We start from the raw sequence: 24,275 nt of genomic DNA, 5'->3' as shown, positions 1-24,275 counted from the left end.
GTGTTTTGTCTCCCTTAGGAAACAGCTTCCCTCACATTCACAGCAGCATTATTTACAATAGCCAAAAGGTGGAAGCCACTCAAGTGTCCATCGCCGGATGAATAGACAAAATGTGGTCCATGCATACAATGGAATATTATTCGGCCTGGAAAAAGGAAGGAAATTCTGACACATGGATGAACCTACAAGACATGATGCTAAGGGAAATAAGCCAGTCACAGAAGGACAAATACTGTATTATTCCACTTCTAGGAGGGTCCTAGAGTAGTCAAATTTATGAGACGAAAAGTAGAATGGTGGTTGCCAGGGGCAGGGGAGAGGGAGAAATGAGGAGATAGTGTTTAAAGGGCACAGAGTTTCAGTTTGGGAAGATGAAATAAAGTTCTGAAGATGGACGGTGGTGATGGCTGCACGACAATGTGAATGTATTTAATACCACTGAGCTGTATGCTTTAAAATGGTCAAAATGAGAAATTTTATGTTATGTGTATTTTACCACAATAAAAACAACCAGAACAACAACAACGGAAGTTCAGTGAGTGCCACGGTGTGCCGGGTACACAAGATGCAGAAACGGTCAGAAGCCTCCCCCTCGAGGATCTAACAGGTCAGGGCTGGCAGGTGCCACAAAGCAAAGCAGGTGAAGGGAGAGGCTCTGCTGTGTGTCAGGGAAGCTTCTGTGATGAGGTGATACTGGAGCAGAGGAAGTAACAGGCAGGAGGGCACCAGAGGGTGAAGTGCTGTGGTGACCGCCTTGGCATTTGCTGAATGACGGATGTTGGGGAGAGGGCAAGGATAGGTCAGGATGACTCGGTGACCAGTCATGACACCAGGACCAGACTTACAAGTTCTGTGTCAACTGGTCACCTCCCTTCCCTTTCACAACAAGCCTCTGAGGTAGGAAAGACAAGAAATTTGGTGCAGGACCTACAGGCAAGAGGAGGGCCCTCAGTGGCCTGATACCAGAGGCCAGTTCTCTCCTTGGGGCTATCACCAGAGTTGGGACCACTCCTCCAGGCCGCCCCTCATCACAGGGCCGAGCAGGCCCCCAGACACACAGCCCAGGGCCCTCCGCCAGCCCTGCTGCCCCAGGCATCACCTGCAGGCTCGGCCCTGTCCAGCCCCGACCTGGGTTAGTGTCACCACGCGGACATCCACTCATTCTGCAGACGGGCACTTGAAGCTGGCAGATGAGGAGGTGGCCTCCCAGCGGGGCTTCTCCCCTCTCCCTGCCAGGAGCCGCAGCCTCTCAGTTCTGGGGTGACGGAGGACAGCCCAGTCAGCACTTTCCACTGACTCTTTCAAAACCACGGACAAGAACTGAGGCTTGTGAGACAGCTCAGCCCGGGCACAGTTCCCCCTCGCCGGCCCCTCGTGACTCTGCACAAAGCCCGTCTGTGCTTCGGCTCCAGCCCCTGGAAGGAGGGGGGTCTCCTGCAGGCCAGTCCTCTCTCCTGAGCCACGGGTGGGGTCCCCACTCTGCCCAGTCCAGGACCTGTCCTCCTGGCCCACAAGGACAGGCCGCAGGCCCGATGGCAGAGCTGGGCTACCCAAGGCTTGCCGGGTCCAGGCAGCATTTGTGGGAAGGGGGTCCCCTCCACTGTAAACTCTTCCTGCAAAGGTCCCTCTCCTCTGCTCACCACCCCCCAACACACTCACTCATCTCTACCTGCCTCAGCGTGGTTTATCACACAGCACAGGTGTCATGCATGATCACAACATGGAAGAAAGAAAACACCCCCCCAAATCCAGCCACCAGATAAAATAAACCCCAGAGCAAATCTCTATTTATTGAGCTCTTCATGTGCCAGGCCCCAAGCTGGGCATTCTCCATTCATGGCATCGCTTAATTCCCCCACACCCCCTGATGCCCACTTGGCAGATGAGGAGACAGGCTTTGAAAGGCTCACAGGTGTGATGAGGACCCCCGGACAGAGTGAGCAGCAGAGCCGGGCTGGACAAGGCTCAGCTCACCTCTCTACTAGTGCTCGCCCGCCTCTCGGGCCCTCCCTTGGCCTCCCGGGACAGCAGGCCTGAGGACTGCCCTCCTCTTGGCACTTCTGTCCCACCCCTCCCCACACACTGACACTGCACACATTGTGCCAGGCACTCGGGGCTAGCAGGAGGCGTCCCCAGGCCTGGCGGCTCACCCCAGCTACACTGCCAGAACTTGGGGCTGCCACCGGGAGGCTACCTGCCTCCTGGCCAGGGTGTTAGGTGGGCTGGGGGCCACCCTAGTCTCCCTGCTCCCATGGGGGCTGGCTTCAGGCTTGCCAGACAACAGCCCTTTGCTCTTGGTTTCATCCTCCATAAACTGGGACAGAGATAGTGGTCTAGTGGCTTTTGGCAGCACAGATAAAAATTCTAAGAGCAACTCAATCCTAATTCCCTCTCAACAGTCCTCTCTCTGGCCCAAGAGTTTCCCCTCCTGGTACCTCTGAGGTGGTTTAACTGTACTCTCCTAACAAGTCCTCCACACGCTCTCCTAACACAGGATCACCCCGTAAGGGGCGCTCCATAAAGTTCAGCCCTGAAGCAGGACACCACCCGCCACCAGCTGCCGGCCGCAGAAAGAGCTGAGACCAGGCCTGAAAGCCCGTGGTGCTCATTTCAAAACGCACACGTGGGCCCCGTGATTTAACCCATAAAACGCCTACGGAGTTAAGACGCTGAGATCGGACAATAAACACATTCTTCAAGCTCTTTTGTTGAGTTCAAAGAGAGACTTAATAACTCACCAGCTTTTGGAATCAAGAAATGTCTGTTCTTAACACAACATTGTAAATCAAGTCTACGTCAATTGGGGGGGAAACAAAGAAATGTCTTCTTTTAATTCTATCATCATTGTCTGTATTTTTCACTGAGTACCTCTGAGGCCCAGACAGCAATGCTAAGCATTTCACATAGAATATTTTGGTTAATCCTCATGTCAAAATCCACCCCCTTCTACAGAGGAGGAAAGTGAGGTGAGGAGAGGGCCCACACCTGCCACCTAATGTAAGGCGCTCCGATACACACTCAGGAAGATACTAAGGCTCAGGCGTCACTCTTTTTTTAAAACCAAGAAATGAATTAGGTTCATTATCTTTTCTTGATCTACTTTTTCAGATTAACTCAAAAGTTTTACATTTATTGTATGTGATTTCTTAAGTTAATTTTCCAAAATAAAAGAGAATAAAAAGGATCTGTGTATTTAACAACTAAAGGACTCATTTAAAAATCTTTCCTAAGAATGTTTGCCCATTGGTGGTCCTGAGTGTCTTCTGCTTGAGTCATCTTAAAATGTTGCTGACTCAAGGTCTAGATATTTGTCAGACCACAAGGAGGACCCTTCGGCCCCTCCTCCCTGGGGTCAGGAGTTTGGGGGGGCTGGTCTGGGCTGGTCTGGGGAGGTCTGATTGTGGGTAGGAAGTCACAGCTGAAGGTCCGGAGACCAGGCTCTGAGGAGTCTGTGACTTGACAAAAGGGCATCCAACCAGAAGTCCTAGAACCTGGGTTTGAGACGCAGTCATGCCATTTGCTAGCACTGCCAGTGTTCCCTTGTGGGCCACGTGGCGAGGACAGGAACTCCAGGTCTCCCAGGGTCTCGCACAGATTGGCAGAGGGCGGCTGGGTTCTTTGTTCTGTTTCCTAATAAATTACAACGCATTTCCAAGTGCTGCTTCTGGTCTTAAATCACACCTCCCTTAACACCCTCCCCAGACCAAGAAGCAGCTAGAGGAGAAAGGAACCTGCACTGAGGGGCAGGGGTGCTGAACTTACTCACCCACCTTCCCCCACAGCCAGGGCACTGTAGTCTGGCTGAACCCAAAGGCTTTCCTTCCTCCTCCATCCTCCTGACCCCTGATTTAGAGAGAGCAGGAAAAGTCCTGGGCTCCTGTCCACTTGTGGAAGAAAGAAACGGGGGTGAAGGAAGATGAGAGTGTAGCTGTGCTGGCTAAGAAAGCTCACTGAGCATCCCCTGCCAGGACCCCCCCCCCCCCCGAGGACCGCTGTCACCGCGTCAGCCTGTCCACCCTACCCTGCACCATGACAGCAACTTCTGGGTCGCTGTCTGAAATGCCACACCCATCGCCCCCACCTGAGCATCTGAACAAAGAGTCCTCACACCTCGGAGGAAATGAGATGCGGCAAGGGGCAAGGCAGGGTGGCTTCAGTGACCTTCTCTCTCAGCCACAGAGGATGTAGGGGAAGCAGGGGTCCTGGGACTCTCCCCTCCTGCATGTTAGACACCCCTTCCGGGAAGGCGACAAGGATGAGATTTCTTAACCTTTTGGGAAAATGACTCAGAGCTCCAATAATCTGAGGGTAATATGAACCATCCAACCCCTCCCCATGCTTTGAGACGTGCAAGGGCACAGCTATGCTGTGAGGAAGCCCAATGTGGGGGTCCTGTGCCCCCGACCCACCATCACATCCCTGCCACTTTTCTCACTAAAGCACTGCTCTGATCAAACCACTGCCCTGCTCAAAAACCTTCAATGGCTCCCAGTGGCCTAACGAATGAAGGCAGGTCCCCAACACCTCCTCCCTGCCCTCAGTTCCTTTATCTCCTACACACACCAAACCAGACCCTCTGACTCCCATCCCCAGACTAGGCCCACAGGGCTGAGGGTAGCCCTTGAAATCTCACTCTGCCCAAATCTCCCCACCCTGCTGGCCTCTCCTCCAGGAAGCCAGTCCTCACTCTGATCATTCCTCTGTTCTAACCAGGACCCCACCCTAAGCTTTACATGCTCTCTGCAGGCCTTTGTGCCTCTCAACTGTCCCTGACAACTGTCCCCTTCCCTGGGTCCCTCTTGGAGACACTGCCTACAGCCATGTCAATCACATTAAGAGCAGCTCACAGGCCTTTTGGGCCTGTTAACAGACCATCTTTAAGTAATTTGCCAAAATGACCAACACAGAGGGAAAGAGGAGGGGCACCCGCTACACGTTCTCCAGGCCTTCTAGGAGACATGGAGTTGTTCCTTTGGCCACATACATGCACATCTACAAGAAAGGTGATACTGCAGACATCAAGGGAACAGGTACTGTTCAAAAAGGAATGCCCCACAAATGTTACCATGGCAAAACTGGAAGAGTCTACAATGTTACCCAGCGCGCTGTTGGCATTATTGTAAACAAACAAGTTAAGGGCAAGATTCTTGCCAAGAGAATTAATGCACGTGTTGACCATATCAAGCACTCTAAGAGCTGAGACAGCTTTCTGAAACGAGTGAGGAAAATGATCAGAAAAAGAAGGAAGCCAAAGAGAAAGGTACCTGGGTTCAGCTGAAGCGCCAGCCGGCTCCACCCAGAGAAGCCCACTAACCTGAGAACCAATGCAAAGGAGCCTGAGCTGTTGGGACCCGTTCCCTGTGATTTCATGGCATGAGGGGTGTAAAGAAAATAAAAGACCTGGACTGCTAAAAAAAAAAAAAAAAAAAAGAGCAGCTAACAGGAATATGAGTGTCACAACCACCCTCTGAAGGAGGTAACATTACCCCCACAGTACAAATGAGGAAACTGAGGCACAGAGAAGGTTTTTTGGGGTTTTGGTTTGTTTGTTTGTTTTAAGCTTCTTGCCCAGGGATCACAACCCGGCTGTCTGAGGAACAAGGCTGGGAGAGAACTTACAGAGCAAGAAGATGTAGGGAAGGGTGGGATGGGAGGTCCCCCCCAGAATGTCAAAGACCCAGGCCTGGCTACTGCTGCGTCCCTTCCCCACCCACCCAGTGAAGCAAAGAACTAGAACCCAGGGCTGGTTCTGGGCCCCAGTCTCCTCCAGGTCATCCCTCCCCCTGCAGTGCCCTTTTCTTCCACAATCCAAATCGTACCTGTCCCACCAAGTCTGCCTGCCTCAGAAAGCTATCGGTCCATTCTTCCTTCCCTCCCTGTTCTTCTGGGCCCATCCATCACCCATATGTGTGGTCTCTCATGGAGCAGCACCCTTCCCATCATGTATTTTATTGGTCAGTGGGACATTATTAGGAAGTCCTCCAAAAAAATTTTTTTTTCATGGTCAAATCAGTTTAGGAAACACGTTTCTTTTTCTACAGGACTTGTCAGAGCCTTTAATTCTCTTAGTATTCTGAATCTCTCACAGGGCAGTGGAGTGGAATTTCCGTTTCTACCCTCGTTTGACCCCTGAATGCTTGAGGTTTCTCAGAACAGTCTTTGAGAAATGCCACCCCCTCCTACTTCCTCAGGACAGCCTGGCACACCATAGAGCACATGGGCAGGCATCAATGGTGGGGGCGGGCAGGGGTATCCTTTTAGAAGGTATGTGTGACATTTTGGGAGCTCAGCCTGAAAGCCCCTCTTGGCACTGCCCAGAGCAGCAGAACCTCTCCTTTTACCATCTGCCCTTCCCACCTTTCTTTGAGCGAGGTGACTGTCTACCCTCCTGCTAGGCTCGAGGGACCTCATTTGACCAGTGCCCTCAGATACCACCCTTTAGGCCAAGCAGAGCCCAGCAAGCAAGGGGCCTTGGGAGATCCCTAACTCAAGCTCTTCTGGGCAAACTGCTCCTCCCACTCCATCATTAGCACATGAGTTTTAATAGTCAACCTAAATTGAAATATATTATACTGCCATTCTGGGAAGATGCAGTGCTCCACCCAATACACCCTGCAACTCTCCGGAGCCCTGGTCCCCAGGGAGGGGATTGACTCCCTCAATGTGCAGGAAACTGAGGCCTCGGAGCAGAACAGACACTTGCCTGTAGTGGCCCAGCTGAGGGCAGAGCGGAGAGAAGCATCCAGGCCTCCCCACTTCCCGGTGCACTGGGGAGGCGGCCCGAGTGGGCTAAGGTCCCAACAGCAGCTCATGCAACCATCAGGGCGGCCACAGGGCCTCAGGCAGGCCAGGCTGGAGTAAAGGATGCTCGCTGGGGTTGACGGCTCAGCATGAGGAGACTTCAGGGGCTTTCAGGAGAAGATGGCATGTCTAGGGCTGGAGTTAGCTGTTTCCCCAATCTCCTTGGCCCCACCCTGGCTGGAGGAAGAGTGCTCACCCCAGATTGGCTACCCACAGGGCCGGGCTGGGCTGCGGGGAAAGATAAGATGCCCTACGTGCGCCTGCATGTCACCCTGCCCTGGGGCAGTCGCCTAAGACACTCTGTCATCGTTTTGGGAGCTCCTCACAGTAGGGCACTGTAAAAATCAGGCCTGTGTTCCTAGCCTGAGACCCAAGTCCCCAGAGGCCCTTCACTCAGCCCCACTCCCCAGCAGAGTAGCCCCTGCATCCCACACCCTCCACACACACCCTCTGTCCCTCCCCCTCCCCCAACACAGTCCAAAGGAGCCAGGATGGTCCCCTTTACCTGTTCCGGGTCTCACCTGACCTGGGCCGTGGTCCCCAGCTTCAGTCCTCACTAAGCAAAGACGACCCATGGCCTGGCAGCATTACACCACCCAGAAGCCTCTTAGAAATGCAGGGTCTCAGACTCCACCCCAGATCTGCTGAATTAGAACCTGAACTTTAACAAGCTGCCCAGACGACCCACGTGTCTGGTAGGGTTTGGGAAGTAATTTTATAGATCACTGTTCTAATCAAGTCATTGCACCCATGGCCTATAACCTTTGATGGCTCCCCAGGGCCTAGTGAATCAAGCCTAGACTCAGTGGCTTGGCAGCCAAGGCTTCAACCAACTTCTCCAGCCTTGGGCTCCCCCTCTACCTCAGGAACGCCATCCTCTCCTCTGTCAGCCAAGTGGCCCAGGACTTCAGGGCCCTCTAAAGGCACCACTTCCTCCAAGAAGCTGGTCTGAATTACACCTCATTAAATCACACCTGGCATGGCTCACTCTTATTTCCTGGTGAGTGAGGACCCTGTCCTGTGTTCCCACTGGCTCCAAGCACCTGGGTGGGGCATAGAAGATGCCAGGTGCCAAACACAGGTAACAAGGTCCGGAGTCCATCTGTTGGGAAGTCCACCCTTAGCCCTAACCCGCTGGCCTCAGGCTCTGCCACAGCCATCACCTCAACTCAGCAGACTAGGACTCAGGCAGTGTGGACAAGCTTCCAGCATATTCCCTGCCAGAGAAGGCACACTCCCTAGAACCATGGGCCTAGTGAGCTTCTAGCAGCAACGAGCTTGCTCAGTTTCCCAAAATGCAGAAAAGAATGCCACTGAGTCTACCTCCCTGTTTTTTGGGAGGCTGGCAGGATCTGCTGATATAGATACACAGATCCCCTAAACCCTGGGGTCAGAATTTGGAGCAAAGAGACTCCATCCCTGTGTGGTCATCAGACCCTCTCTAGGCCAGTCAGCCTGGGAGACCAAGTCACCTGCCCAGCGGCGTCCTCATGACCAAACAGGAAAGCCTCAAAGGACAGGGCTGCCACACCCTCCTTCCTTCTCCCTCCTTCCTGGCCCAGTTCCTACAAACTGGCATCCCATGTGACATCCTCATTCCTTTACATGAGGTCTGCAAGAAGGTATCCAAGCAGGGAATCTCAGGAGCTCCTGGCTTCCACAGCCTCTGGGGAGCAAAGAAAAAAAATCTCTCTAATCTCATTTTACAGAAAGACGAAAAGAGATAAGGACAGGGCCAATACTGAAGTGGATTAAGCTCTTTTCTGCTCCCATTACTCTGTCTCCCCATCTCTAGCCCTGGCTGTACTCCCACATTGGACCCAGCCCTACTCAGACCCCCAACAAGGTTTCCCAAGGCCAAGTCTGAAGCTCCACCTCACAACATCCTAGATGGAACCCAAAACAAGCCAGTTAATCTGCAGAGCTCCTACCTGACTTCACTGCACTCTCCAGAGGCAGATGGAGAGAGCAACGGGGCAAAGGGGTGATGTTCTAATGGTGGCATCTCAAGCAGGGAGCTATTTTTGTACCAGAAGCAGATGACCTCCCCAGCTCCCCAAAAATCACAGTGTGCATAACTCCCAACTATGTGGCTGGGCTTGGAACCCCTCCTGGAAAAAAATGCTGGGCATAAAGCAGGGAGACTCAGCTGACCACTCTGAGTGAGGACTCCTTCTACCTCAGAGGGTGGGACTTCTTTCCCACCTCTCCAGCCCCAAGGCCAGGCACCTCTGGGAGTCAGGAAAAAACACTGTTAGAAAAACTTCGTGGAGTGGGGAGGGTGCAGCTGAAGTGGTAGAGTGCATGCTTAGCATGCATGAGGTCCTGGGCTCAATCCCCAGTACCTCCACTAAAAATAAATAAATAGACCCAATTACTACTCACCCACCCCACCCCACCCCCAAAAAACCAAAAAATCAACAAAAAAAGAAAAACTTCAACTGATGCATATCTGAGAGGCATGAGAGAGGTGACAGTAGAGTGGTTCAGAGCATGGGTTCTGTATCCAGGCTACCTGGATTCAAATCCTTGCTCTGTCACTACTGAACTGTTACAACTGTGCCACAGTCTTCCTATCTGTAAAATGGGACTAAGATCTACCTTATAGAGCTGCTAAGAGGATTAAAGGAGTTAATATTTGCAAAGTCCTTAGAATACTGCCTAGCACCCAGTAAGTGTACCAGGGCCCCGGCCCAGCCTCTTGGTCTCTGCCTGACTTCCCCACCCAGGATCCCCTCTGTGCTCCCATCTATCCCAGCTCAAAGCCTTTCCCAGGCTTGCCAGCTCAGCCCTAATCTGAAGCCCCAGCCCCCAGTCCCAGTGATCACCTCAAAATGTTACTAGGTTCCCCTGTCCAGGGCCTAGATCTGAGGTTCCCCATCTCTCAGCCCTCCATCTGAGAGCCCTAGCCACACAACTCAATTCTCAGCTGGCTCCTCTGTGCCAAGAGGAGAGCTGTGGGTGGAAAGACAAGGGTCTACAGAGAGCCCCCCAACCCCAGCTGCTTCTTCCACTTCAATTTCCTGCCTCAAGGGCTGGGCACCCAGCAGTCCCCAAGAGGGTGGTGTGAAATAAATCCCTGGCTGCCCAGGCCACCACTATCTCCTGAGTTAGAAGACACACGCTCGCACACACATGCATGCACACACCCTTCTGTTGACCCAGTCTGGATTTCCACCAAAGAGAGCAAAGGAAATCATTTATCCCCAACCCACAGTGGCTCACAGTAACTCTACACCCCTTAGATCCATCCAACCTCCCACTAGGCATACAGGCCTACCTTTGAACCACTTCCCTTTCTCACATCCCACTGGCCCCCTCAGATTCTTGCAGTGATTTGCTCAACTCCTTTTGTGGAGAGAACATAAAAATCCTTGGGACCACCTGAAGTTTAAAGGGGACTCCTGAGCTGCCCTGACCTTCCCAGCAGATTTCCTGAGTATCCGCTACATGCCAGGCACCAAGCTAGATGCTCCAGATGCTGCAGTGGGCAATTCAGTCAAGGTTCCAGGACCTGAGAAGTCAGAAGTAAACAGAAAACTGCAACAAATGGTTATGAACTGTGAGAAACGTAATGAAGAAAGTAAACCAGCTGCTATGATGTAAATTACAGGGAAGGATGAGCTTCTATCAACACTGGGAAGGCATCTGAGGAAGGCGTATTTAAGTTGAGATCTGAAAAATAAGAAGTAGCAGAGGCAGCCCAGTAGAAAACCCTAGAAGAACAGTGTAAAATTCCAGGCAAATTCCAGGGTAATTCTAGGCAGAGAAGACAGCACAGACAAAGGCCATGGGGCAGGAAAAAGCTTAGGTGTTCAAGGAACAGAAATGATTCAGGTGTGGCTGTCAGAAAAAATGCAAAGGGGACAGTTGTCAGGATAAGGCTGAGGGCGGTCAGTGGTGGCCAGATCATGAAGGGTCTGAAAGGCCAGGGGAATCCTTTGAAATTTTATTTCAAATGCCATAGGGAGCTACTGTGGATCTTAGAGGAATGAGATGAATCAGTATGTTTCTAAATTGTTCTTGTTGCTCTGTGAAAATGGATTCCAGGAGACAATTGCAGACTTGGGGAAAGCAGGCAGAAGTTACTACAGCATTCAGGCAAGACACAAAACTGGCTAGGCCTAGGGCAGTAGCAGTGGAGTCAAGAGCATGAATAGGCCTGAGATAGATCTGGCAGAAAGAACCAAAAGGACTTGCTGTTGTCTAGATATGGAGAGGGAGGAAAAGGGAGGAGAGGATGCCACCTGGTTTCCTGTCATTAAAGGTGGGTGAGTAATGGGCCCTTTACTGAGATGGGAAGGCCTGTGGAGGGTCAGGTTTGGGGAGTGCAGTCAGGGTTCTGTTTCATACATATTAAATTTTTTCATACCTATGAGATATCCAGGACATCATAAATTGTCAGATTGGTAGTTGGATAGAGAGGCTGGGGCCAGAGATAAAATTTGCTACTTTAATTCATGAGAATGAAAATGATGTACATTTAAGATCTGTGTGTTTGTAAATGAATGCTTGATTTTAAAAACTATAAGAAAAAATGAGAGTTTGAGGGGTATGTAAACAGAAGGGAGTCAGGAGAGAGGAGGGGGCTGAGGACAGAGCCCAGGGATCCTCCAACATTTAGAGTTGAGTGAAGGAGTTGTCCTTAAAGACGACTAAGAAAGCACTTTGGGGGGAAGAGGGAGGGGTGGGTAAGGAAGAAAACCAGGAGAAGCCAAGAGAGGATGTTGGAGAGGGTGATCAAGACCAAGAGAGGTCAAGGAAGACCTGCTTGTGGGGGTGTGTAAATCACTGGAGACCTTTACTGGGGCGGTTTCAGTGAAGTGGTGGGACCAAAGCCAGGTCAAATGGGCTAAAGAACCACAGGGACCGCAGGTACAGACAGCTCTCTGGAGAAGTTTTGCTGTTAAGAGAAGTGGATTTGTAACTGGGAGAGAAGGAGGGATGAAGGCAAAACAGGAGGCCATAAAATGTGTGTGTGTGTGTGTGTGTGTGTGTGTGTGTGTGTGTGGCGGGGGGTGCCAAAGTATGTTCTTCCACTGTTGTGAAGGATCCAGGTGGAAAGCAGCCCCTTTCAACACTGGAGAGAGGGGGAGTAACTGAAGACCCCGGGACAGGGGCAGCCCAATTCGGAACCCTAGTGGAGACACGAGCCTCTGGCAGCACTGGGATGCTTCTTTCTCCCTAACAAGAGGAAAGGGAGACGGGGGGGGGGGGGGGGGGCGGGCAAAGATACAAAATGCAGATGGGGGGGCCCTCACTACACATACTTCCAGATATACGCTTACCCACCCCTCCATTCCGCCTATTCCAATGACCCTCCAGACACCCGTCCTTTTGCTGCTTGCTGCAAACACGGACAAGTTACCGCCACCCCTCCCCGGACTGACACGGGATGTGCTACCACTGGCAGGTTCTGCAACCAACCTGTGGGCACATCTCGCCACAGGTGCCAGCTACGGCACTTATCTCATCAGGCTATGCCCCTTCCCGGTGCAAGCTCCGAGGGGGTCCCCAGGTCCCGCACCCGCTCTACCAGAGCCCCAGCCCCCGCCCCAGCCCTCACCCCAGGGCAGTGGCTTCTCTGAGCCCCTCCCCCAAAGCGAGCACTCCACATTCCCTACCCCTTTCCGAGCCTGGCTCTCCCAAGCCCAGCGCAGCCCGCGAGCCCCTAGTTGGCCCTTTAGAGAGAGCTGCTCCCCACCTAGCCCAGGGACCCCAGCCCCCGAGGAGACCACCTGGACGCCCTCTAGGAGGGCGGCCCAGCCTCTCCCGGTGTCCCGGCCGGCGCCCCGGCGCTTCTCTGCTCTCCCCAGTGCCCACCCTCTGGGCCGCCCGAGTCGTCGCGGGGCGTCGGCGCCCAGCTTTGTCTGCGCCCACCGAGCGCGCCCGCCGGGCGCCCCGGCGCTGCCCTGCCGCAAGCAGCCTCCGGTCCCGCCTGCCCTTCACCCCCCGCGCCGCCTCCCCGCCGGGACCACCGCCACCCGGCTGACCGCCGCCTCCCCTGAGGCGAGCGAGGGGGCGCGGCGCCCACCTCCCGCCCTAGCATTCCCGCCGCGCGGGCTGCCGGAGCCCCGGGCCGGCCGAGCCCTCGGGGCCGCTCCCGGCCCCTCACCCTCCCCCGGCGGCGGCGGCGGCCGCCGCAGCCGCAGCCGGAACCCGAGATGGGGCCAGGGGCCGGGGGTCGGAGAGCGGGCGCGCGGTACCTTTCCCTGCTGAGCCGGGGAAGTGAGTTTGCGGCGAGCGGGGCCCCAGCCTCGGCCTCCACCGTCTCCCCTTCTCCGCCGCCTGGCTTCCTCCTCCAGCCGCCGCCGGGACCGTAGGGGCCGGAGCCAGCCGCCGCGGCCTGTGTGGGGCCCCGCTCCGCCTCGCGTCCCCGGCCCACCCCGCCCAGTCCGCTCAGGCCCGGCCCTCGCTCCGCCTCGGGGCGGGGACGCGCCGAGCTCCTCCCCGAGCCCGTCCCGCCGGGGGCGAGAGGCTGCAGGCCGCCCTGGCGGAGAACCTCGGTGTCCCCGCCTCCGAACCCGGGCCCAGCGCTCCCTACCTGGGCCCCACAACCCCTCCTCAAGCTGGGCTCCAAACGTCCCCACCTGTCCCCAGAAGAAAAGTAGCTGCCCCCCGCAGTCCAGCCCTGCCCTCCCTAGAGCCGAAGCTGCCTGCCAGGCGACAAGCAGAGCTAGGACGCGAGGCTCAGTTTACCTGCAGCGCTCGGAACCCTTCTGTCGAAGAGAAGGGCCGCCCCTCTCTCCTCCCGGAGCTCCCTTCACTGCCGCAGACCCTCCACTGGACCTCAGTTGGGTCAGAGGGCTCGTCCCGCAGAGCCATCTCCAATCTCATTCTCTCCGAAACACCCTGCCACACCCCGCCGCCGCCGCCGCCACCCTCTCCCAGACCTCCGCGCATCAATCGCGAAGCTTCAACTGCCAAGGACTACGGGGACCTGAGGGTATTCAGATCGCTGGAGCCTGTCCTTTCACAGTGCATGGCTTTGAGCAGAGGTGACCTCTGTAAGAAGACATCCATCACTGGTACCCACTGCCTCATCCTCAATTAATAAAAACCCAAGCAACTGTTAGTATGAAAGTGACTTTTTTTCCTTAAAAAAAAAATCAAAGATTTGGAAGTTATTGGCTTATTCGTTTTCTATTTGAGATTCTGCTCTCTGGTTGTTTTTCATCGTCCTACCTCAAGCGGTGGGTGGCTGGATGGACGGATGAGTGGGTGGGTGGTCTCTGACAATTTCATTCTCATTAACCCTATGAGCATCTCCAGGGCCTCTTGGGGCTGACAGAGACCCAGTCCAAGGAGTGCAAGCCTTCCGTGGAAGCTGGGCCACTGCCTGAACTGCCCTTTGAACTGGGGAGGGTGCCCCACCTAACCTGGACCCCACAAGGGACCTACCAGGCCCCAGTGCAGAGTATAGGTCCACAAGGGTCCAGAGACCAGGAGGGCAGAAGTGTTCCTGTGGAAATGGAGTTTGATGCTCTCCTGAAAGAGGGACCCATCTGAGTAGAGTCTGCAGGTCAGGAACAAGGTGAATTTCACGTGAGATTTCTTCAAAGACTTTGTCATTGCCCAAGCTAGTCCCTCCACTTAGAAGCCTTTCTTCTCTTTCCTGACAAACCCCTGTGCCCCCTTGGAGTTAAATGTCAGGTTAAATGTCACACCCTCCTCTGTGAATTCCTCCCTGTCACCAAGAAGAGCAGAATGTATATGAGTGGGTTCTCAGGATTCGCTTTCTTGGGTTTGAATTCTGGCTCCATGTGGCCTTGAGGAAGTCACTTAATGCCTCTGTTTCAGTTTCTTCATCTGGAAAATCGTCCCTACTCCAAAGACTTGTTTTAAACAAGATTGAGATGGATTTAACAGATTACAAATGATGGGAAACCACTTCAATTGACTTGGTGTAAGCAAATAGGAAATGTACATGCTGATGTAACAGAAGACTCCAATGGTATTACTGACCTGGTACCAAGAGACTTAAAAAATATCATTAAGAATTGGTCTTCCTCTCCTCATCTCTCATCTCTGTTCTTTGCAGTGGCAAGATGGCTACCAGCAGCTCTAGGCTCCATCTTCTCAGCCCAAGTCCTCAATTCTTTCAGCTTTCCCAGCAAAAAGCCAGCATTACACCAAATTGGCTCTGACTGGGTCGCATATCGTTGTTGGGGCCTGCAGCACAAGCCCAACTCTGGAGTTGATCCCATCTAGACCATAGGGATAGAGAGTGAAGAAGGGTGATGCCAGGGCACTGTTTATCATTAGAAGGTGAATAAACCCAAAACTGTGTACCAGGCACATGGTAGTTTCACAAAAAATATTGGCTGTTGTTGAAGACCCTCATTACATTTCAGAGGTACCTTTTGAACATATGTCTATGTTTGGGAAACTTTCCATCTCACAAATCCTGCACCTCCTACTTCAAAGCCAGAAACACTCTTTCTCAATCTCCTGGCATTATCCAGCTCCTGCCAACCATACACACTACTGCAGATTTTCATGTGGAAGTGAGCAATGTCCGGAGACAAACATCACCCAGAATCCATTCAAGAGAATGGTACTGAAGGCATCTGGCTTTAGGAGTAACAATGGCAGATGTGCTGGAGTACCTGCCAAAAAAATGAAGGTGCACAGTTCAATTGTCTACTGCTGCATAACAAACCATCCCCCCAAAATTAGTGGCTTAAAACAACAGTGATTTCTTTCTTACAATTCTTTGGGTTCACTGGGCTCAGCTAAATAGTTTTTCTGTTGCATTCGATGTTGACTAGGGACCTCAATTGGAAACTTGTCTGGAGCTGAAGCAATCCAAATGTCTCCTCTCTCCATATGACTTCTCCAGCAGGATATCCTAACAACATGGCAGCCTGGCTTCCCAGAGGGTGAAAATGGAAGCTGCTAGGCATCTTAAGACCTAGGCCCAGAATTGCCAATTCATTATTTCTGCCACATTCTGTTGGTTAAAAAAAGTCACAAAGCAAGCTCAGATTCAAAGGGAGGATAAACTGACTGCTACCTCTTGACAGGAGGAATGGGGTATTATATTAGTTTGCTACGGCTGCTGCAACAAAGTCCCACGAACTGGGTGGCTTAATCAACAAAAATGTATTTTCTCATGGTTCTGGAGGTCTGAACTATGATCTCAGAAATTTGAGATCAAGGTGTCAGCAGGGTTGGTTCCTTCTGCAAGGGAAAGAGAATCTGTTCTATTTTTCTCTGCTGGCTTTGATGGTTTGCTGGCAACCTTTAGTGTTCCTTGATGCATCACTCCAATCTCTGCCTTCATCCTTTTATCTTCACATGAGTTCTCTCTGTGTGTATGTCCCTATCTTTGTGCCCAAATTCTCCCTTACAAAGACACCAATGGATTAGGGCCCACCCTGCTGACTTTATTTTAACTTGATTACCTCTGTAAAGACCCTGTCTCCAAATAGGGTCACATTTTAAGAAGGTACTGTGGTCTAGGACTCCAATATATCTCCAGTATATCCAAGATATCTATTGGGAGGGACATAAATTCAACCCATAACAAATGTGCATACAGGACTAGAAGGAATCCTTGGCAGCCATCTTTGCAGATAATCTACCACAAAACAGAAGCCCCAAGAAATACCTCTCTCTTACATTCAAGAACAGATTCCTGAGCTAGGCAGTTTAAAGTAGGGCCTGGAACTTTAAACATTCCTTACAAATCAAGCCACCAGCATCAGCCTTGGGTATAACCTGTTTTTCTATCCCCTCAGGGGAGGATTTGGAGCCTGACTGGTGCAAAGTGGACTGGAGCTAAGACAGCTCCTCATTGTTTTCTCCCAGAAAAACAAGGGGAAGAAGGTCAAGCTCAGGCACCTGACCAGCTGTGAGGCCTTGAGCAAGTCTTTGAACTCCCTTTTATAATCCATCATTTTTTAAATTGACGTATAGTTGATTTACAATGTTGCAGGTGTACAGCAAAGTGATTCAGTTATATATATAAATTCTTCTTCCAATATGGAAAATTTCTTTTCCATTATAGGTTATCATAGGATATTGACTATAGTTCCCTGTGCTACACAGTAGGTCCTTGTTGTTTATCTATTTTATATACAGTAGTGTGTATCTGTTAATTGTTATCCTTAAAATGGGGGTAATGTTAAAAAGCCTGCTCTCAGGGCTGTGGCAAAAATTTAAGACTAAAGGATGTGAAAACTGATATCTAAAGCCTCAGGCCTCCTCTAGATGTCAGTCATTATTAGCATCAGTCATATCAGTATCGCTGACTTAGACTCCGTTTCGTGTTGAAGCATTAGTAAAGCATTACTCACAGTCAGACTTCACGTGTGTGGAGCACTTCACAGTTTACAAAGCACTTCCACACCCTATCACGGAGAACAGAGCCCTTGAAGAAGGGCTTTAAGAAATGTGTTAGTAACAGTAATGTTGACTGCTGTAAAAGAAACCCAATAATACAATGGTTTGAACATAATAGAAATTCATATCTTACCCACATGATAAAGAAATGTTCCCATTTCACGATGACCTTCCTCCACATAGTGATTCAGGAATCTAGGCTCATTCCAATTTGTGCCTCCAGCAACAGTTAGACACTTGTAATCATCTGCACAAAGCCAAGTGCCTTAGCTTGAAAAATGTCATGACTTCTACTCACATACCATTGGCCAAAATGAGTCACACAGTCAAGCCTAACTACAGGGGAGGCTGGGAAATGTGTTCTAGCTGGGAGCCCAGAAAAGGTAGGAACGTGATTTTTGGTGAACAGCCAGCAATCTCTTCCATGGGGCAGTTTATAAAGTTCTAGAAGGGATGGGAGTTCATAAAGTTCTAAAGGGATACCCTTTATTTTGCCAATTAAGGGAATTTAAATTTTCTTAACTAAAATGATTCCCATTTTGTGAAAGAAGAGAAAATTAAACACCTATCAAAAAGGCAAAATGGGAAGACAAAAATGAAGTCCTTTAAAATGAACAAATGTGACCTTGTGGAAGTCTCACCGTCCCGCTCTTCCTTTCCTTGTGCACTGGTGCCCGGTGCAAACACCCCCAGGGCACCACGTGCAGCCCAGGGGCCTCCTTCTGTCCACGTGGAAGGTTAGCCATCGAGATGAACAGGTCATAACTAGTTCACAATCGGGTGTAAATAACTGGAAAATGTTTGCTTTCTACCTGTTTTATATCAAAGCAAGATAGAAATACAGAGATAAACTTTACGTGAGTTTTTAAGATAAAATCCCAGTCTTCAAAGTAATTCAGGGTCTGCTACTCAGGTTAGAGATGGGGGCTGACTTTTGGAGGGCTCAGAAGAGTTGCCAGATTTAGCAAATAAAAATATAGGATACACAGCTCAATCTGAATTTCAGATAATGAATCATTTCCTGGTGGAAGCCTGGGCCCCAGTGGCAGAGGACCGAGTGACAGAGTGGAGCGCCCGAACCCAGGTCTAGCTGGTGCTTCGCCGTCAACAGCTGGTGTGCAGTCAGGCCCAGAGGCAGACCCTGGCAAACTCCAAATGACCCCAGGAATTCCAAAATACCCCTCAAAGAATTGAAGGGCATCCACCTAAACTCTTGGCTTACGTGGGTTTTATTTGTTCCTTGCTTTTTCCTTTGAGCATCTTTGTCTGCTTGTACCCAGAGCTTAGAAGTCGGGTCCTAGGTAAATGCCTGGAAAATCACATCATCCTCTTGGCTTTGGTTCTTCTGCATGTCCACCACCATCCATCCCCCACACGTCTAGCCATACCCCTCAGCCTCCCCACTCACACCACGAACCCCTGGAAACCTTGTCCATCTCCAGCCTAACCCTGAATAGTAGCCACTGCACAGGATCTGGAGAAACCAAGAAAAACCAACTCAGATGTATGTCTCAAATCATGTGAACTAGTCTGGGAGAAGGAGAGCTGAGAGGGGGGCATGGTTAAGGCTGACCCATTCTCCAAGGTTTTTGCCTTCTCTGGTCCTAACTCCTCATGTAGAAATGGAAGCTCTGAGCAAGATGCCTGCTACCATTATCCCCCTTCGGGGCCACCCTTCTTGCTTCTGAGACCTCCCCAGCCCTCCGAGGAACTGTGCCCTGTGCATTCAGCTTCAGTCAGAAGAGCTTTCCTGAGCCCTGAGTCCGTGCCAAGCATGCTGGGCCATCGACGTCAGCAGCAGAGGAGGTGACCTCGGCCCAGCTGACTGTCCCACAACATCCCAGACATCAGAGCAGGACAGCCTAGGACCTCCTTACTCCAGTGGGGCAGACTGACCTGGTGGTGGCTGAGTGAGTGTCCCTGTGTGTGTCAGCATCCTGGCCCCCACCTCACCCTGGGGGAGCTGTGGCAGACAGCCTTGCTGACCACAACCTACTGTGTCAGCGACTAGTAAACAGGATGGGTTGATTGCTGCCTCCATAAGCAGATGCCAGTCACCATCTAAACTGGGAGGAAAACCCTCAAACCACGGGGAGGGGAGCCTTCGCTACTCCCTGTATTGTAGGAGAGAGGGGAGGAGGTGACTAGAGAAAAACAAAGATGGACAGAGAGAGGGAGTGAAGGAGACAGAGAAGAAAACCAGAGCCAGCCATGCAGGCACTATCGAATCCAGGGTCTTGGGCTGCTGTATTTCCACCAGCTGCTCAGTGCCCCAACTCACCAAGTTCCCCTGCCTTGGGCCAGACCCCTCCCCGCTACTTGTGACCTCCTGCCCCTCCTCTCACGGAGGCCCCCCTACCCTCCTGCAGGCCCTGCTCAGGCTCTAGCCTGTCGCAGAAATCCTCAAGGATAAACCATCTCCAGGGCTCCCTTCCTTTTGCACAAGAAGTTCCAAAGTCTCTCTGTCTCCAGTCAGATATACTCTTGAAAGGCTCTTCTCTCCTTTTTGGGCCACTACTGGGGCTACCAACATTGGAGGATACTCAATTTCTTCCATTTTCAAATAGGAGTTCTTTGTTGGTCCACTCAAGGCCACAGGCAAATGAAGAACAAATTTAGCCTCCCACATCTTAGCCTTTCAATTCCCATCCTATTTCCTGGTCCATTTATCCCTGATCTTTCTTGGCTTGCCTCCCCTGGTCCTGGAGATAACTATGTCTTGATAGGAGCACCCAGGCCTGGTGACTCAGGTAGGGGGAGGCTGGGGCTGCCAGCATCCTGGGAGGAGCACTTACCCATTAAACAGACCATCCTCTGAGTCACTGGGAGGACCGGGAGATCCTGGAGGTTGGCAGAGGCTGACTCATCCTTGTCTTTATTTCAGCTCTCACACGTAGGAGAATGTCCTGTTCATTGTTGTTTCCCCACAGACTTGAAAACTGGAATGAGCCATGTGGAAGGAGAGAGCAGGGCTCAAGAAGGTCCCTGTGACAAGCCTGGAAGACATGCCCTGGGGAGAGAAAGGAGAGTCCAGGGTCCTTTCAAAACACTGTGGCAGGAGCAAAAATCCAGTTACACAAAACCCATTCAAATTCAGATTCAGAAAAATAAAAAGTACATTTGAAAGATGTGTTTACCTTGTGAAACAATCTTTCATTAGAACGGTCAGAGCCCCTCTAAACAGCATTCTGTCCTTGGCAATTCCCAGGGTTTGTTCTAGATCTGTCACTAGTTAAGAGAGAAGATACACCAGAGCTCATAGCATGAGGACTTCTGCCCTGGAGGATGGTAGCCATTCTCACCTTCAAGTTGCAGGTCATCCCCAGTGCCCTCAAGTTCCTTCACTCTAGTTCAGATCTTCTCAAGCTTTTGGAACCATCTGGAGAGCTTGCAAAAAACACAGATGGCTGGGCCCCACCCCCAGAGTTTCTGATTCAGTAGGTTTGGGGTGGTGTCCAATCATTTGCATTTTTAACAGGTTCCCAGGTGAGTCTCATCCTGTTGGTCCATGAAGCCCACTGTGAGAATAACTGATTGAGTTAGAGCTGCCTGCACTCTCCACAAACCCCAGAGAACCTGGATAGTGAGTACTGCCGGAGAAAGTCACTCAGCCTAGTCACTGGCCTCCCTTTCTATCCAGGGCCACGGGGCTCTCAGCATTGCCTTCCCGGCACACCGCTCTTCCTGTGGGTGCTGCCTCTCCCACTGTCTTCTGGGACTTGTTCATTCCTTCTCCTCTGTTCTCAAACCTCCAACACCCCCTCGTGTGCCCAGCCCAGCTGTTAAGGACACAGGCGCCATCCTCTTCATTGCTTCACTCTTCACTGAGGAAGCAGACGCCATCCTCCTTCCAAATCTTCAGACCCACCTCCACTTAGGACCCACTCTCTCTCCCCACACTCCTCAGAGATGGAGAAGATCCCACTTCCATCACTTGTGTCCCTCCTCCTTCAGTTCTCCCTCCTCTCCTATTTCTTCCCTCACTTTCTCTCTTGTGGGACTAGTGGACCATTCCCACAAGCATACAATTATCTTCCAGCAATTCTCATCTTTAAACAAAGTGGAAAGGGGGGCTTCCCTAGACCTCTGTGTCTGCCTCCAGCTACCACCATTCCTCACCTGATATTCAAAGCAAAACTGCTTCAAAGTACTAGGGACAGGTCCCATCACCACTTCCTCCCTTCGCAATCTACTTTAGTCTACCTTCCTTCACACTCTGCTAAAACCCTCCAAAACTTCCTGGTTCCCAAATCCAGTGGCCCTCACTCACTTGTTCAATCTCTCAGAAACATTCAAAACTGCTGACCGCTGCCTCCTGCTGGGAAGGCTTTCAGCTCTTGGCTTCTTTGGGGCCCCGCCCTCCCCAGGTGGGTTTTCCTCCTACCTCAGTGGATGTGCCTCCTGAGTGCTGGAGCGCTCCAAGTCTTGGAACGGGCTGCCTCCCCTTACTTACACTCTCTCTCTAGCCCCATGGCTCCAACATGGTGTCTGCTAAATCTGCATCAACAGCCCACAATCACTCCTCCTGTGCCTGGATTTTTGTCCAACTGCCTTTGAGCATCTCAAATTCAACATGCCCAAAATAAGACTCTTGATCTCCACTGCCCAACTAGTGTGTGTGTGTGTGTGTGGTGAACAGCATTTATTTCCATGTCAAAGAGAGTGAGATTGTAAAATGCCCTGCATTTTTCCTTCTTCTTTTTTTTTAAGGTATAAATTATATGTATGAATGCTCACCCTTTTTAATGTGAAGTTCTCCAATTTTTGAAAAACTCATATAGTTATGTTGTCACCACCACAATCAATTTAGTAATTTAACAGTCCACCACTTTGACCATGCAAGCCCTCTACCCATACGTAGAAAAACACCCTTGCCCCTCCTTAAAGGTCCCAAAGTCATATCCAATGAATGATTCTAGCTCAAAGTCCAGGTCTATGGGAGATGTGCTGCTTTCCCCATCAGATCTGGATAAACTTCTCTGCATTCAATGGCCTATAAAAAAAAAGACATATTATCCGGCCCCACCATGCATGGGGATGTGTACAATGCTGGAGTAGAAACAAAACAACTACAACAAAACTCTCATTTGAAAAGTGGGAGAATGGGAAACCTGCCCAGAAGTCGCTGGTCCAAGCTATGACCAAGCCACACTTTACCCGCAGGAGTCATGGAATCTCTGCCCTGACAATGGAGTGAGTTCCTTGGTTGGCCCATTTGGGTCTATTCTTTTCCTCTTTGGCCATAGAATTGCCACTTGGAGATTAGTTCTTCCTTGGGGGGCAGGAGTGGGTAATTAGATTTAGATATTTATTTTTTCAGTGGAGGTACTGGGGATTAAACCCAGGACCTCATGCATGCTCAGCATGTGCTCTACACTGAGCTATACCCTCCCCACCAGTTCTTCCCAATTTAAAATGGACTTTGAAGCATGTGCCCTCCCTGGGTTCTGCATACGTTTCACAACTGGCTTCTGACTGGTGCAGCAGGTCTGGGGTTGCTTTAAGGGTTGCAGAGCAGGCTTGGAGATTTCTTATTAGTCCAGCCCCATCAAACCTTTAGAAGGCTTCAGATGTGTTTATCCACAGTCAATTTGATGTTTAAGTAAACTTACCTGAAGAACATCTTTTTTCTTTTTGTTTTTATTTTCACATTTGGAAACTCTTGACTTTTATTCATCGGCCTCTGTATTATGACATCCTCCACAATTCAACTTAATGACAGCTCCCTAAAGACATACAAAATAATAGACTTGGATGTTTCAGTGTGTATGTTTGTTCTAACACCACCAAGCAATTCTTCAATTCTCAGTGGACACTCACTAAGTGTCCCACAATTCAACTCAGTTCTGACTCTATCTACCTGGAGACAGTGTCAGATCCCACAAGTTAAGGGCTCAGTCCCACAAGACTGCCCCCACCCCTCTGCCCCACTTCAGACATCAGTTGCTACAAGTTTCGTTTGTCATCTGTGCTTCCAACTGACTGGCTATAAATCAGAGGTCCTCATAAACCCTCCTTGGATTTGATTAAGTTCTGGCTCACAGAATGCATATTTTATATTTTACTTACTATATTACTGGTTTATTATGAAAGAATATAACTCCACAACAGCCAGATGGAAGAGGTGCATAGGGCAAGGTATGGGGGAAGGGTGAGGAGCTTCCATCCCCTCTCCAGGCGCACCACCCTCCCCATCTCCATAGGCATGATTAAATAAATCATAGGCCAAGGCGGAGGTATAGCTCAAGTGGTAGAGCGCACAAGTGGTCGTGCAAGGGGTCCCAGGTTCAGTTCCCTGTACCTCTCCTCTAAAAATAAATAAATTGATCTAATTACCTCCCCCTACCATTAAAAAAAAAAAAAAAAAACTCATTGGCCATTAATGATTGAACTCAGTCTCCACTCTCTGGAAGTCAGGGGGAATGGGACTAAAAGTTGGTCCCCTGGCAACCAGCTCCCCAATCCTTAAGGGCTTCCCTAAACTCAGGTGAGATCAAAAGGGGTTTGTTATAATATCAAGACACCTTTATTGCTCTTACTTAAGAAATCCCAAGGCTTTTAGGAGCTTTATGCCAGAAACCAGGAACAAAGATCAGATATATCTCCTATGATAAATCACAGTATCACAGATGTGAAGGTAACAGCTGTATTCTGACCTTTGCTGCTGAGCAGATGCCCATTGTACAGCCAAGAACTCTTCCTGCAAACGCTTGAAAAAGCCTTGGGATTCCAGTCTTATTACTTGCTTAGAGATAAGCAAAGCCACCTCTTCAAAGCCACCTCTTACAGGTAGTCGGGTATCTGAGAGGGTTTGCCTCCCGGCTCCTTATGCTAGATAGCCCTTTGGGGAAGAATCTGAATAATCCTCTTTGCCTCTTTCTGTGGTCACATCTGGTACAAAAAGACTAGTGCCTTTGACTCAACACCTCGGGCGCTGCAGTTACTTCCCAAACACAGTCATGTTTGCATTTAGATCTCAGTCGGTTTGAGGCATAGTCTTTCACAAGTCAGCTTTCTTGGATGAATCAGATACCAGTCTTCTGTGCCCTGCAAGCTCCAAGGGCACATATCAAGCTTTCTGAGTGATGCCATGGAAGACTCCATCATTTTCACTCATTTCAACTCTC

At 50.8% G+C, this 24,275-nt stretch overlaps 1 protein-coding gene and 1 pseudogene across 4 annotated transcripts in view; one reads left to right on the top strand and one right to left on the bottom strand.

Annotated features, from left to right (window-relative positions):
* SMOX (spermine oxidase) overlaps positions 1-13,222 on the bottom strand; it is a 41,598-nt gene extending 28,376 nt beyond the window's left edge. For 2 of the 4 annotated variants that reach the window (XM_064475854.1, XM_031434196.2), the window contains exon 1: positions 13,008-13,174. The gene's annotated coding sequence lies outside the window, so the exon portion shown is untranslated. Of the gene's footprint in view, positions 1-13,007 lie in introns of all 4 variants that reach the window. The other 2 variants (XM_031434195.2, XM_031434194.2) reach the window with 2 other exon arrangements.
* Positions 4,895-5,377, top strand: LOC116147409 (large ribosomal subunit protein eL21-like; annotated as a pseudogene).
* Positions 13,223-24,275: the final 11,053 nt, after the last annotated feature.

This window comes from Camelus dromedarius, chromosome 18, assembly GCF_036321535.1.
Source record: "Camelus dromedarius isolate mCamDro1 chromosome 18, mCamDro1.pat, whole genome shotgun sequence".
NCBI classification, from domain to species: Eukaryota; Metazoa; Chordata; class Mammalia; order Artiodactyla; family Camelidae; genus Camelus; species Camelus dromedarius.
Note: the sequence above shows the minus strand (reverse complement) of the source record. Positions and strands in the feature narration are given on the sequence as shown.